The sequence below is a fragment of the Delphinapterus leucas genome, chromosome 5 (assembly GCF_059928025.1).
Source record: "Delphinapterus leucas isolate spDelLeu-1000000601 "Yukka" chromosome 5, BTC_Dleu_Yukka2, whole genome shotgun sequence".
Lineage (NCBI taxonomy): Eukaryota > Metazoa > Chordata > Mammalia > Artiodactyla > Monodontidae > Delphinapterus > Delphinapterus leucas.
The window spans coordinates 39,129,436-39,145,170 of record NC_143133.1 but is presented as its reverse complement, the minus strand read 5'-3'; the positions used below and the strand labels follow the sequence as shown (position 1 = coordinate 39,145,170).

General features: G+C 39.7%; 1 long non-coding RNA gene and 1 other non-coding gene across 12 annotated transcripts in view; both read right to left on the bottom strand.

Moving 5' to 3' along the window:
• Nucleotides 1-15,735, bottom strand: part of LOC149749119 (uncharacterized) — a 145,247-nt gene that overhangs the window by 90,740 nt on the left and 38,772 nt on the right. For 5 of the 11 annotated variants that reach the window (XR_016393235.1, XR_016393238.1, XR_016393236.1 and 2 more), the window contains one exon: nucleotides 1-15,556. This exon is cut by the window's left edge. This is a non-coding gene — a long non-coding RNA (uncharacterized LOC149749119). The remainder of the gene's footprint in view (nucleotides 15,557-15,735) is intronic. The other 6 variants (XR_016393243.1, XR_016393240.1, XR_016393244.1 and 3 more) reach the window with 6 other exon arrangements.
• LOC115801993 (small nucleolar RNA U83B) lies at nucleotides 703-796 on the bottom strand. Its single transcript, XR_004022366.1, has one exon. It is a non-coding gene; the product is annotated as a small nucleolar RNA U83B (small nucleolar RNA).

Genomic DNA, 15,735 nt, shown 5'->3' with positions numbered 1-15,735 from the left:
ACAGACAACTACAAAAAAATTATTGAAAGAAATTAAAGAATATTTAAATCAATGGAAGAACATCCATTGTCATGGAATGGAAGACTTAATATTGTTAATAAGGCAACACTCCCAAATTGGTCTACATATTCAATGCAATTCCTATCAAAATCTCAGCTGCCTTTTTTTTTTTCTGCAGAAATTGACACGTCCATCCTGAAATTCATATGAAATTGCAAGATGATAAGAATCGAGAAAGCAAACTTCCCCACATACCCCTACTGGAAAATAACCTTATTGAGATTCTACCAGCTGTACAAATCTGTTCTGACATTAGGCCCCTTCTTCCTTTGCCATTCGGTCCTTCTTAAGTGATCCCATGAACGTTTTCTTCTCCTCCACAGTCTGGAAGCAGCCATGGCCAAATTTGGCGGTGGTGTCTATAAACTTGAGGTCAGTCTTCTCCAGAGCCCGCCATTTGGTCTGCACCAGCAAGTACTAGGGCAGGGTGAGCACTCGCTTGTTGGTTCCCGCCACGCAGCTTTTGAGCATGATAAACTAATTGGTCACTTCACTGTAGTGGACAAAATCACCCTGGGAAGGTGCAAGACCATTGGTTCAGCACAGATCCAGCATGGGGCTGGAGACAGGTCTGACAACACATGAGCCACTCCCCCCCCCACCCCCGGCCTAGATTCTGGTGGTCCCAGTCACCTGACCAGAGCTGTTCTCAGAAGGAAGACAGCAAGGAATACTTCCACAGTCTGACTCTGACACTGTGCCCCGCAATCATGCAGGAGCCTCATTACTGAAAGGGAAAGCAAACTTAAAAATAAAGTTGGAGAATTAACCATTTCTAATGAAGTGTAGGCTTAGAATAAATATATAGTTCAATGGAATGAAATTGAGAATCCAGAATTAAATCTTTACATTTATACTCAATTGATTCTCAACAAAGGTGCAGAAAATTTTAATGGAGAAAGAACAGTCTTTTCAAGAGTTGGTTCTAGGACACACACAAAGGAATAAAGTTAGACTCCTACCTCACAACATACACAAAAATTAATGCAAAATTTAGTATAACTCCAAATGAAAGAGCAACAACCGTAGAATTATTAAAATAAAACAAAAGTGTAACTCCTCATGATTTTGTTAAGCTAATTTTTAGATTAGCTTAATCTAATCTAAAAAATTTTAGCTACACCAAAAGCAAGAGCATTAAATGAAGAAAATAAATCATGTATCATCAAACTGAAAAACTTTTGTGATGCAAACAATACCATCAAGAAGTGAAAAGGCAGCCCACAGAATGGGAGAAAGTATTTACAAACCATGTCTGATAAGGGACTCTTAAGTAGAATATACATATATATAAAATTCCTATAGCTCAATAAGAAAAAGACAAGAAAAGAATTTAGAAATGGGAATGAATATGAATAGTTATTTTTCCAAAGAATATATCAGATATCCAATAACTACATGAAAATATTATGTAAATTATGTTATCTAAAAATGAATAAACAGAAACCTCAGTTAAAAGAGTGAAGAGGCCAGAAGGGGGAGCTCTCATGTACTACTGACAATGATAGCAGAGCTCAACAGGAAGAAGAAAGATTTCCTTCTCTTGCCTGGCGAGAGCTCAGCCAATGAGAGGCTGTCACAACTCAGCCAATGAAAAGCCATTATACTTCAAATTCTCAATTCTTCCAATATACTCTGTTTGCTATAGGCCTCCCAACTTTATTTTTCCCTCCTTTTTTTTTTTTTTTTTTTTACTTTTTATTTTTTGGCCATGCGGGATCTTAGTTCTCCAACCAGGGATCAAACCCATGCCCCCTGCAGTGGAAGCATGGAGTATTAACCACTGGACCACCAGTGAAGTCCCCCTTTTCCCTCTTTTAATGAGTTTTCCTCTCCTTGTTGCAGAGGACTTGCATGTAGCTCATGATTGTTGCAGATCCCATGTGGCAATTCTTTGCCAATCCTGAATAAACCCATTTTTGTTTGAGGAATAACTGGCAGTGTTTTTGTTCTACATCAACAGTTACCGAAGATGCAAATCAAAACAATAGATACCACTTCACACCAACTGGCTAACTATAGACAAGAGGACATATTATCGAGTGTTGGTAAGGATGTGGAAGAACTGGAACCCTCACGCATTGCTGCTGGGAATGTAAAATGGTGCCGCCACTTTGAAAAATATTTGGCAGTTCTTCAAAATGTTATACATAGTTACCATATGACCCAAAAATTCCCTCCTGGGTATAGACCCAAGAGAAGAAAACAAATGTCTACATAAAACCTTGCACCCACTGTTTATAGTAACATTATTTATAATAGTCAAAAAGTAGAAACAGGGCTTCCCTGGTGGCACAGTGGTTGAGAGTCCGCCTGCTGATGCAGGGGACACAGGTTCGTGCCCTGGTCTGGGAAGATCCCACATGCCGCGGAGCGGCTGGGCTCGTGAGACATGGCCGCTGAGCCTGCGCGTCCGGAGCCTGTGCTCCGTGACAGCAGAGGCCACAACAGTGAGAGGCCCGCGTACCGCAAAAAAACGAAAAACAAACGTAGAAACAAGCCAAATGTCCATCAACTGATGAATAGGTAAATAAAATGTGGTATATTCATTTAGTGAAATATTATTTGGCAATAACAAGAAATAACACACTAATACATGCTATAACATAGATGAACCTTGAAAAAATTATGTTAGTGAACCTTGAAAAAAATTATGCTAAGTGAAAGCAGTCACAAAATACCACATATTGGAATATTCCACTTCTACAAAATGCCCAAATCTATAAAGACAGAAAGTAGATGAATGGTTGCCTAGGGCTGAGGAGGAGGGAATGGGAAATGACTGTAAATGAGTGTGGAATGTGTTTTAGAAGGGACAAAAACATTCCAAAATTAGATTGTGCTAATGGTTGCAGAGCGCTATGTATATACTAACACATGTTGAATGATCTACTTTAAATAGGTAAATTGTATACTATGTAAATTATAATTCAATAAAACTGTTTTTAAAAAGTTGTAATGAGTGGCTGAAATGGATCATAGATCTTAATGGAAAATGACAGATAAGCAGTACAATCTCATTAACAATACAGTACAGTTTAGTCATTAAGAGTAAATTAACCAAATGCAACAGTTTGGCAAACTTCTAACACCTTGACGTTCTTTCATCCCTCAAGTTTGGTTTAACTCAAGTCCCACTTCCCCCATGAAGTCTCCAGTTGCTTGTCCCTGCAGAGATAATTTTTCTTCCCATGTTGCCTAAGACTCATCTTTTACATACTCAAAGCATCATACCCCATATTGATCTGTCTACCTCCCCACTAGGTTGAACTTAATCTTTCCACATGCAGTTCTGGTTCACTTGCATCCAACAAAAACATAGTAGTTTCTTAGTAAATGGTTGTGCAAAAACAGGCCACTAGTGGTAGAAAATTTGTGTTCAATCAGCTACAACTAGACAGAAGATAGGCTTTGCTTCATGTACACAACGTTTAGTAAAATAAACTATATTGAAATCATTTCTACATAAAATCCAGATTCCTAGACTGTTGAAAATTTGCAGAAAATGAGGCCTCTATTTCTGCATGTTAACACTCAACTGAATGTTCACTGTTATCGCCACAATGTTATGACCCCCACCACTCCTGTCTACACACCTGGCCATTTAAATGTATTTATAGTTCCTGCCTGGCCTATGCACGCATTTAATTATGTGATTTCTGTGTTAATCAGTCAAGTATTATTCAGCTTTTAGTGGACAAGTAATTCTGTTTTATTTTACTGAAATGACCTCAGAACTAAGACTGGCATTAGAATGACCCCAGAGTTCCCCAATGACCTATGACTGGGATAAGCGGATGACTCATCAGAACATGCATACCTTCTTTTACGCATGCCAATATCACGGCAGTAAGGGGTGCCTTCCACCTGTGGTTACCAAGTAATGTAGTAAATAATTTAGCTTATTTTTTTCACCTTAGTAAAATTCCCGTAAAGTGTTTTGGGTTTTGGTTTGTGTGTGTTTGTTTTATGCTCTGTGGGTTCTGCTGGGAAGTCCAGAAAATTTTCCCTAGGAGGTGGGCTCCCTGTAAGACCATTCTCTATTCACCAGTTCCTGTTCTTCAAGCTGATTCATTCCCTTTCTGCCACTGCACCTGTGATTCAACCACCTTGAATGAAAAAAGATAAGAAAATTGATCTCCTTAGTTCAGTCTCCCAAGGCAATAGAAATAAAAACAAAAATAAACAAATGGGGGCTTCCCTGGTGGCGCAGTGGTTGAGAGTCCACCTGACGATGCAGGGGACACGGGTTCGGGCCCCGGTCCGGGAAGATCCCACATGCCGCGGAGCAGCTGGGCTCGTGCGACATGGCCGCTGAGCCTGCGCGTCCGGAGCCTGTGCTCTGCAACAGGAGAGGCCACGACAGTGAGAGGCCCACATACCGCAAAAAAATAAATAAATAAATAAACAAATGGGACCTAATCAAACATACAAGCTTTTGCACAGTAAAAGAAACCATAAACAAAATGAAAAGACAACCTACAGAATGGGAGAAAATACGTGCAAACGATGTGACTGACAAGGGCCTACCTTCCAAAATATACAAACAGCTCATACAACTCAACACCAAAAAATCAAACAACCCAATCGAAAAATGGGCAGAAGACCTAAATAGACATTTTTTCAAAGAAAAATTACAGATAGCCAATAAGCACATGAAAAGATCTCAACATCACTAATTATTAGAGAAATGCAAATCAAAACTACAATGGGGTATCACTTCACACCAGTCAGAATGGCCATCATTAAAAAGTCTACAAATAACAAATGCTAGAGAGGGTATAGAGAAAAGGGAACCATTCTACACTGTTGGTGGGAATGTAAGTTGATGCAACTACTGTGGAGAACAGTATGGAGGTTCCACAGAAAACGAAAAATAGAGTTACCATATGATCCAGCAATCCCACTCCTGGGCATATATCCAGACAAAACTATAATTCAAAAAGATACACATACCCCTATGTTCATAGCAGCACTATTCATAATAGCCAAAAGATGGAAACAACCTAAATGTCCATTGACAGATGAATGGATAAAGAAGATATGGTACATATATACAATGGAATACTACACAGCTATAAAAAAGAATGAAATAATGCCATCTGCAGCAAAATGGATGCAACTAGAGATTATCATACTAAATGAACTAAGTCAGAAAGAGAAAGACAAATACCATGTGATATCACTTATATGTGGAATCTAAAATATGACACAAATGAACATATCTATGAAACAGAAACAGAATCATGGACATAGAGAACAGACTGGTGGTTGCCAAGGGGGAGGGGGCTGGGAGAGGGATGGAGTGGGAGGTTGAGGTTAGCAGATATAAGCTTTTATATACAGAATGGATAAACAACTAGGTCCTACTGTATAGCACAGAGAACCATATTCAATATCCTATGATAAACCATGACGGAAAATAACATATAGAAAAGAATGTGTATATATATATATATATATATATATATACACACACATACAAATACATGTATATATGTATATATAAGTAAATCATTTTGCTATACATCAGTAATTAACACAACATATAAATTAAATTCCATGTAAAAAAATAAAAAGAAACAAAAAGAAAAGTCATCCCATTCAGTCTTACGGCTTCAAGTACTATGTGAAATATTTGATGACTTCTATCACTGATGACTACTAAGTATGCATCTTCCACCTGGACCTCCTCCCCAAACTTTGATCTACTGGACATCTTGAACTTGAGCTCTTGATATCCCTCCAAGCCAACTCCTCCAGTAACCATCCCCATCTCACTGATAGCAACTCCATTCTTCCACTGCTCAGGCAAAACCTTTGGAGTCACTCTTGATCCTCTCTTGTTCTCACTCCCCAGATTTTGTTCATCAGCACATCCTGTTTGCTTTACCTTTAAATATATCCAAATCCGATCATGTCTCCCACTTCCACTCCCACCTCCTGGCCCAAGTCAGCCTTATCTCTTAACTGAAACATTGGAAAAGCCTCCACACTGGTCTTTCTGCTTCTGTCCCTGCCACTGCTCCCCACATCTCTTTCAGTGTATCCTCAGAACAGCAACTCGAGTGATTCTCAGGTTATATGAAGTATGTCACATCTGACTCCTCCTGTGCTGGCTTCCCTGTTTCCCTCAAACTACAAGCCAACAGCCTTAAAGTGGCCTTGTAGACCACAGATGACACAAACTTCTGTCCCCTCTCTGGTCTCTTCTTTTGTTATATTATAACCTCTACTCCAGCCACTGGCCTCCTTGCAGTCCATGAAAACCATGGAATGTTCCTTCCTGAGATATCTGCATGCTCTTCCTTCAGCTCTTTCCTCAGATTTCACTTTCTCTATGAGGCCTCTATGGACACCCTCTTTTTTTTCTTTTTTTTTTGCGGTACACAGGCCTCTCACTGTTGTGGCCTCTCCCGTTGCGGAGCACAGGCTCCAGACGCGCAGGCTCAGCAGCCATGGCTCACGGGCCCAGCCGCTCCGCGGCACGTGGGATCCTCCCGGACCGGGGCACGAACCCACGTCCCCTGCATCGGCAGGCGGACTCCCAACCACTGTGCCACCAGGGAAGCCCAATGGACACCCTCATTACAGGTTTTCTCCTGGTACTTCTGATTCTCCTTACCTAATTTATTTTTGGCTTAGCAGTTATCTCTGTCTCTATATTTTGCAACATATATGCACACACACCACACACACATATATATCAGATATATATATATATATATATATATACATATGTACAGTTTTATTTTTATTTAGGAAATTATATGTAAACATTTGTATTTTTATGTATATTTTATAAATTATATATGAATGCATTTTATATATTTTACTTTTTCATATATTTTGCTATACATTTTACTTATTCCCCACGTCCATTGTCTGTTCCACCCTCCCAGAATATATAAGCACCATGAGGGCAGAAATGTCTGTTGGTTGTGTTTCCTGCTGAATTCCCAAAACAGAGAAAAGGAGCTGGCACCTGAGAAGGTGCTCAAGGAATCGAATTAGTTGCTCTGTTCAAACCCCACTGACCAGAGCTCAGTCGCATGCACCCCAATCTAACTGCAGGGGATGCTGGGAAACACAGAGGGGCAGAGAGAGAGGTACCGAACTCCAGCCATCTCTGCCGTGTCCAGGATATAAGTATAAGCAGTACTAGTGCAGCTCCTGTCTCTAACCTTCAGACCCATACCGCACGCGGCATGTGCAATGCTATGGTGCAATGCCCTTTTTTGCGTTCTAGTTCATTCCTTCCAGTAGCAGGCACTTTTCTATCTTCTGTTTTCACTTCTCTGGGAAGTTATCTAAGGCTAGGCCCACATTTGTCACTTTCGTTCCTCACTGTAGCAATCCCCCAGCCAGAGAGGCAGAACTGGTAACCAAAGCCAGAGGAGACAGCCTTTCCTTTCTCCTTTGTGTGGGAAAGTGTCATTTCCTACTTTAAATAAAGGCAAATTCATTCTTATTAGGAATATGGCAGCTCCCCAAGTCTTCCCTTAAAAGAACCCTCTGCAATGCTCTCTATGCTCCCTCCCACCTCCGAACTCCCTCAAGCTCCAAACTACCCTTGTCAACTTCCTGGCTTTAAAATAATTGACTTGCCTAAGGCACACTGAACTTGAAATTCACCTGTGGGGCAGAGTACAGAAATTAAGAGGCCAAAGTCACCAAAATTATAAAGCGTTCCCATACAAAGTGATGAAAGGAGAAGGGAAAATTTTCATATTCTCTGAACACATTTATTAGATTCCAGTAATTCCAAATTCCAAGAGAGCAGGGGACAACTTCCATGTTGTCACCCAAAGAGCCTAGTGCAATGCCTGGCACAGAGTAGGAACATAATACATATTTGTTATATGATTGAAATGAACACTGGTCTCTGTCTTTGGTTCTAGAAATGCAGTCATATTTATCTATGATTAAGCTTCACAGATAAATATTATCATCTATTCTGCAGATAAGAAAACGGGGATTCACAGAGATAGAGTAATTGGCCCAAAGTTCCACAGATAGTAAGGGATAAGCTGGGAATGGGACCAGGTCTTTCTTACTCTGTCCATGACATCCCACTGCCTGGTATGTTAGTGTGAGCTCGTGACTAATGCCCAGGAGAATGGCTCTGTGCCAACGTAATCACTCAGTGTGGGTAAAGCCCTAGGATGCCTTCATACAGGTTAAGGAAAGAAGGGCTTGCAAATCCTCTTCCTGTTTTCTTAGAAAAAGAGAGGAAGGCACCCATGTGATTTCTTCCCACACCACCATGTGAGCCTCACAGCCACAGCCCTGTATCTGCTCATCGACAGAGAGATTAATGATGATTGTCGTAATCAACGTAGTCACCTTTGCTCTAGCATGTACTGCACACCAACCATTATGATTTTCAGTCCTTTGTCTCAGTTTGTCTTTCACCTTAATCCTCTGTGGAGGGTGCTACCATCATTTCTAGTTTTTAGTTGCAGTTAAGTAACTTCCTCTAGGTCACACATCAAGGTGTCCAGGCAGGAACTTCAATCCAGATCTATCTGACTGTAGAGGGTGAGATGGTAACCTTGATGGTGGACACTATCTCACAGGGACATACCCATGTGCAAAGAAGCAAACACACACACACTCGTGCAGAGATACCAACCCCCAACCCTTGGGGGTTGTGTGGGCAGAGTTCTGAGGGTCCTGAAGATTAGGGAAGAAGACCCACTGGTTCTTATTCCCTGTCTCACTCCCAGGAGAGTGGCTGGCTTAGGGACATCCAGAGGTACGGCAGGGAAAGAAGAGCATCGTCAAGCAAAGAATGAAGTCCTACATTGCGAGTTGGCTCCCAGCCACTCCTCCACTGATCCATAATGTGCAGAGCAACCTATAAAAGCATTTCCTATTCATGCCCCCATTTTCTCCCTCTTCCATTTGTTCCACTGCTTTTCCAGTGAAGAGGAACTGAGATGTATTGGACATCTATCTTGTGCCTGAAGCTTTACATACATGAACTCTTTGAAGAACCTTTAGGACTATGTATGATTATCCACATTTTAGAGATGGAGGAACTAACATTCCACGGACTGACTGGACAGGAATCACACAGCTACCTAATGGCACAGGACTGTGTGACTCTGGAGCCAGTGATCTTCCTGTCACACTCTGTAAAAGTTGTTCGCTTTCTTACAAACTAAGAATGACTAAAATAGATTGAGAACTGCTGTTTTGCAGCACTATTCTAAGCTCTCGATCTGAAGAATTGCATCCCATCTTCACAAAACCCTCTGAGGTAGTTCCTAGTATTTTATAAAGGGCGATGGTGAGGAGGACGTTGCTGAAGTAGCTTAGGAAACATGCAGCTGGAAAGTTGCACAGCCAGACTTCAAACCCAGGAGGCTGACTCCAGCACCCAGACTCTCATGTGTTACCTCGTGCTCCCTCCAGAATTCCATGCGTGCAGTATAACTAGCACAATAGTCTGCTGAACAAAGAAACTAGTTCAAAGGAACATTTGCCTCCTTTCTCCCTGGACATCAAAGGGGCCATTTCTCTGGTGAAAAAACAATTATGTCATTAAAAAAATGTATGTATGTCCATTACTGTTTTTGCATGCAGGACTGCCAAATGAAATACAACTCTGAACAAAAGCTATGCTAAAACAATGGGCTCTTTGGAGGGTAAATAGAAGGCAGAATTGTTGTACAATTGAAAGATTTTATTGGTTCTCACTGTTTTCCTTTGCCTTGATTATTTTGCTATGTATATATGAGTTTTTGGTTATAGCAAACCAGGAATTATTCTAGGATAGTCTTTGTCATCTAGATAACCTGTTGACTGTACGTTTCGCTCTTTGTTCAGCTCTGTGAATGATGTCCATTTTTTAAAATTCTTTTTGATAGTAAATTGAATTGCGAAGGTTCTGTTTTTACACGTTATGACAACCCCCTCTTATTATCTAGATTACCTAGGACCATCCTAGAAAATAAGCAAAAGAGAAACGCCTCCAAGAACAGAATCCAAAGAGGGGTCAGCTCTGAGCTTGCCAAATAGAGGGGATGTTACCAGTAGGTCTATTCAAGTAAATCTTGTCCAGAAGAGCCAAGCCAAAATCAGGACAGAGAGAGACAAAGGCAAACATCATGGAACAAATAAGAACAAAATAAGGACAAGATTTAATTTTAAAAAAAGTTAAAAAAACTTTAAATGTAAAAGCAATCTTTTTTTTAATTTAAACATTTTAAGAAGAACAAAATTTGAATACCAAATATTATAAGGCCAAGGACACATACCAAAGAGATAATCAGAGAACAGACAGTAGGGCAGGCAGAAGAAGGATGGTTCAAAACAGGCTGTTGAATACCGAGGTTCCTTTGAGAACCACAGACAGGGCTGAATTCAACCTATGAAGCTGAATCATTCAAAAAGTACCAAGGGCACATGATGGGTGGCACAGTTTGTCTTGGGTGAGGGGCTGCCTGATGCTGGCAGAAATTCAGCTTATGCCACTTGGAACAAAAGTCATCTTAGCAACTTCTCTTGGGAGTGACACAACTTAGAGTGATCCTGGAGGAAAGAGATGGGGTTAGGGGGTGGGATGGGGAAAGGAGCAGGAAGAAGAAAGTAGAGGAAGATGCATTTGATCAGACCCTATCTTCCTGGTATATATAAACCTGACTCCTAACCATTGGAAGGAGCTGAGCCCTCTACGGCCTTGATCTCCTAAAGAACCTAACTGCCTCAGTATGCTGAGACAAGTTTTCTCCCATAACAGAAAAAAATCACCTTTCCTACCCCTGCCATCTGAGAGTCTTCACCACACACAGCCAAATATCCTTCCCCTCTTGGCCTGACAAAGGAGAGGAACTTTCACACAAGGAGGACTTGTAATCACTGGCAGATAAAAACTGGTAAATTTTTGTTAATCATGTCTCTGGCCTGAACAAGCCTCTTTACAAGTTACAATTCCTAAGTTAATAATTGCTGAAAAAATACAATTCCCTTCCCAACTCTAAGATTCAATCAATGGTCATGCTGATAAGAAATATCACTAGTTTAGAAAAAATTGTTTACATTACTGATATTAGAGAGTTTAGTAGTTACCAACACTGGCTCTGGAAGAAAATGACCAGGTGATAAACTTCCATTCAGCCATGCAGATGCTATGTGACTCTGGAAAATCACTTTTCCTTTCTCAGCCCAAGATTCTACCTCTGTGTAACTAGGGAATAGTATCTATATCAGAGACCTGTGTTGAAGAGTAAAATATGTAAGATATATAGACAAAGTATTTAGCAAGTTGTCTGACATATTAAGCCTTGAATAAATGATAAGAGGTCTTCATATTATAAGACCAGTTTTGAAAATATTACTAAAGACACTTTGTTATTGTTTTCCTAGTTGATGGTGATGATGATGTCTGGGTTTTTTTGGTTGTTGTTGTTATTACCTTCAGTCCATTACTGGAATAAAACTATATCCTAGGATAGGAAAAAATGATAAAATCATATATATTGCTTACTGTGAGTCAGGAAGGGGTTACAGTGATGTCACAGTCCAAAGACCCAAACCCTGAAAAAAAAAAAAAGCATCAGTATCTTTCTCAAAAGTTGGAAGTCATTTAAATTAGACTACATCTGAATATGAATATTTGTCTCATGGAGCTATAGAAAGTTCATTTACATATCACTCTATGTAAAGCATGATAACTCAAAAAGGTATACAATATTAGCTACTTTTTTGTTGCCTTTCATTTTTAAAAGTGTCCAGTTTGTATAGTAATTGCATGGTCACATAAATTATGGTCTTTTTTTACACATAAGTTGTTTCATGTTGGAATATGTTGTGAAATAGCTAAATGAAGCTGAAGTAAACCTTCAGCACCAAGGAAAGGCCACGATTCTATCTCAGCAACAAATTTGGTTCTGAGTTTCCTAGTGGCCAAGGCAAAAATAGTACATGATCAGTTATGTGATCCTCATTTCTAGAAAGGAAAGAGATATTGAGTGTTTAATAAAAGCAATTTTGTACATGGAAACTCCTGTAGGAGACAGAGAATAATTAAGTGGATAATGAAAAATGTGGCAGGTCTGAAGCATTATTGGTGAATTTGGGTATTCTGCTCAACTCTGCTGCTGATTTTTGGCATATATGAAAATGTTTGGTAAATTGAAGGGACAGACTATGGAAATCTGCATCTATAACATTCCCTGGGGTTCAGACATATATAAAAATATCAAGGAAGTTGTTCCATGGCCTTATAAAAGTCAATATGCAACACTGTGAGTAAAATAAAGATTCATCCTAAGAAAAAATTGAATGGTAAATTTAACTCAGAAAGGAAAAATAAATAAGTAAATAGCCTTCATTTAGAGATAACCATGGATTTCTCAGGGCCACATGTTGGCTGTCTATTCCTAAATCTGAATCTACACAGGTTTCTGTAATGTGATGCCTCGATACTTGTAAGAGAGATGTTGTAGGTAAAATCTAAAAACCCAACTTATACATCTATCCATGGAATACAATTCAGCAATTTAAACAAATGAACTAGATTTAAGTGGACCAACACAGACCTTTAAAAAAAAACATCATGTTGAATGAAATCTAAGCTAATTACAGAAAGCTGAGTATTGTATGATAATATTTGTAAAAAACTTTTTAAACTTCAGCATATGGTTTATGTATTCAAGGTACAAATATTTGGTTGGTAAGTTATATGTCAAATTCATCCTAATAGTTATCTCTTGGGAAGGAGTGGGTGGTCTGGAATGGGACGAAGCAGTGAGCTTCAACTTGACAGTGATATTATTGTATTAATGACAATTTGTGAAACAAATATTATAAAATATTAATACTTGTTAATTGCAAACAGCAGGTATACAGATGGTTGTTAAATTGTTCTCTTTTTGCTTCTGTATCTTTCAATTTTCACTTTTTCAAAGAATAAAAGCATACCTGTTTGACAAGTAAGTTCCTACTGAGAGCCAAGCACAGCTGCTCTTGTACCCTTGTTACACCATAAACCCCAGATCATGGAGGTCTTCCTCCACCTGCCGTGGGCTACACAGACTTGGCATCCTCAGGTCTGAAGCAGTCCCAGAGGGGACCTTGGTGCCTGGAAGAGTGAGGGGAACACCGTGGAAATGAGGGTTTTCTGAGCCTTCGTCTGACTCTCCACTGAAGAGCCCAGAAATAATTCAGGACAATTTGAAGCAGTCTGGGTTCCTGTGGTCACTGCTCAAGATCAAGAACTTTTCTGGAAGTTTCCTTTTGTAGAATCTATAGAATAACAGGTAAGGATTGGTCCAACCCATGGGTTGGACACTTGGCAAGTACTTTAGTAAACTCTTTGAAGTAGTAATTGTTAATGCACCCAGATTTCCCTCATTCTGAACCTAAACTACTTGTTAGGGAAGATATATGTATTGAGAAACTAAAATCACTAGTGTGTCATTCACTTTTTTGAGGAAAATGGGGTTGTGGGATGGGGATGTCCATTTTGAACATGTAGGTGTGCATCTGCCAGTAATACGGGTGCGTATAATACGGGAACATGGCATCTTCTCCCTAGAAAGTACCACTGTCCCCATGCTCATGCTTCCTAACCTGTGTAACTCATAGTCTTTCTTCAAAGCTTATGGGATCACCTCCAGGAAGTCTCACCCTCTCTTACCCAGTCCCCAGGTTTGGTTGGAGGATTCATCAAAACACCTTGAGAATATCTCCTTCTTAAGATTTCTCAGATGACCCTTTTTATTATATTGGCAGTGAATATGAAGAAGTTTTAACTTTCTGAAAACTAATGGATTTTTTCCCCAAAGTTATTTTACAGTCATATATACACAGCTTGATTTTATTGCATTATTTTCTAACTTTATATAGAATTAAAGGAAACTACATCCCATAAGCTTTTGAGTAGATGTGGCTACAGAAAGCCTGTCCTGCTGACACTCTTGTCTAAGGGAACAACCCATGGCCTCTGTTGTCCAGTGGCTGTGACTAATGCACCAAGGGTGGGAACTTGACAAAAAGTCAGCCTATTCTCAGGTTGACCTCTGGTCTATGACCAGAACTGACACTAAAGAATAGCATTTCTTTATGGTTCAATATATACCATGTACTATACTAAGCATTTACCATACATTATTGGATTTAGTCCTCACAACAATCCAATGGATGTAAGAACCATAATTTTCCCCATATGACTATGGGAAAATTGAGATTCTGAAAGTTTAACAACTTGCTTAAGGTCACAGAGTTAATAAAAGTGGGAGCTAGTTTTTTACCTCAGGTCTGTGGGACTCCAAAGTTAAATTTGTATGGCCTGGTGTGAAAAAAAGTGTCTTGACATCAAATTCTTCTCTTACAAATGTGGAACTGAGCAACACGGTGAGACCATAGCTATTATGATGGAGTCAGAAGCCGAGAGGATGCCTTGAGGTAAATCCATGTCCAACAAGGCCATGGAAAATCAGAAGCAAGTAGCAAATCTGAGCAAGCAAAGAAAAGTTAATACGAAATAGGTAAGAACTGAGAAGATGTGCAGGAAGGGGATCCAAGCTGGTAACAAATGCACGTTAAGGAGATGCATGAGTTTCACCCTTTAAGGATCCTGGGGCCATTTTGGATGAGAACGTCTCCTGTCTGACTTCATCTAAAATTTCTGTGGTTCTTACTATCCACATATATGTATCATTCTGAAGAAAAGCACCTTCAGATAGAACCATAGCATAGAGCATAGAGGAAACTCATATCATTGCCTCTAATGCCTTCGTGTCCATGAGGCAGTGTTCACTACCACCAAGTTACAATCAATGAAACGAGGCTCAAAATGATCGTCACTTGTCCAAGGTCATAATTCAAATCTAAGCATGACTGACTTTCAAACCTGTTTTTGTGGCTCCCAAAATGCCTTCTAAGGATTATCTAAAGAATCGGATGTTGGGGAATCCCTGGTTGAGATAAATGCTGTGAGAGGAAAGACCAGGACATTTTTGCCCTGTCCTCATAAAACAGGCTGGAAACTAACTATGATAGACTCTGGGCTACTATGGTCAATGGTAATTGGGTCCATTCAAGAGTGAGTAGGGCATGTGTATGCAGGTGGTTCACACATGTGTAAGCACACTATCGTGTGTGTCTCTACAGAAACACAAATACATGGATGGGCCTGGATGTTTCTGTGGGTGAATTGTGTAGGAATATATGTGTGCACCGATATGAGAAATGTGAGGTGTTGTGTTTTTTTTTTCATTTTATCTATAGAAGAAACTTTGTGATTAACACAATCAAAATCTATTGAAAATGTCAAAATTTTCTGTCAGTTAGAGATCTGGTCTAAACCCATTACCCTAAGGTGTTGTAGAATACATCAACTGTGCATTTGCTGAGATCTCAGCCTAGATTAGATGCAGGAATTGTTTATTTCACTGACCTTGAGCATTCTAGGGCTTTTTATCTTCTCGCTGAGATGTTCAACTGCAAAGAATTAGAACAATTTCCAGGGACCCTTTATGAACATCTAACAAAATGAAACACAGTAGCATCACCATCAGGATTTTGTGTCTGACAAAGTACTTTCAACTTCTACAATATTATTTGACCCACATAACAAATCTATGAAGGAGACATTTTAAAGTTGAAGAAACTGAGACTTAGGAACATTAAGCTTTGCAGCCAATGGGACATCTTGAAAGATAT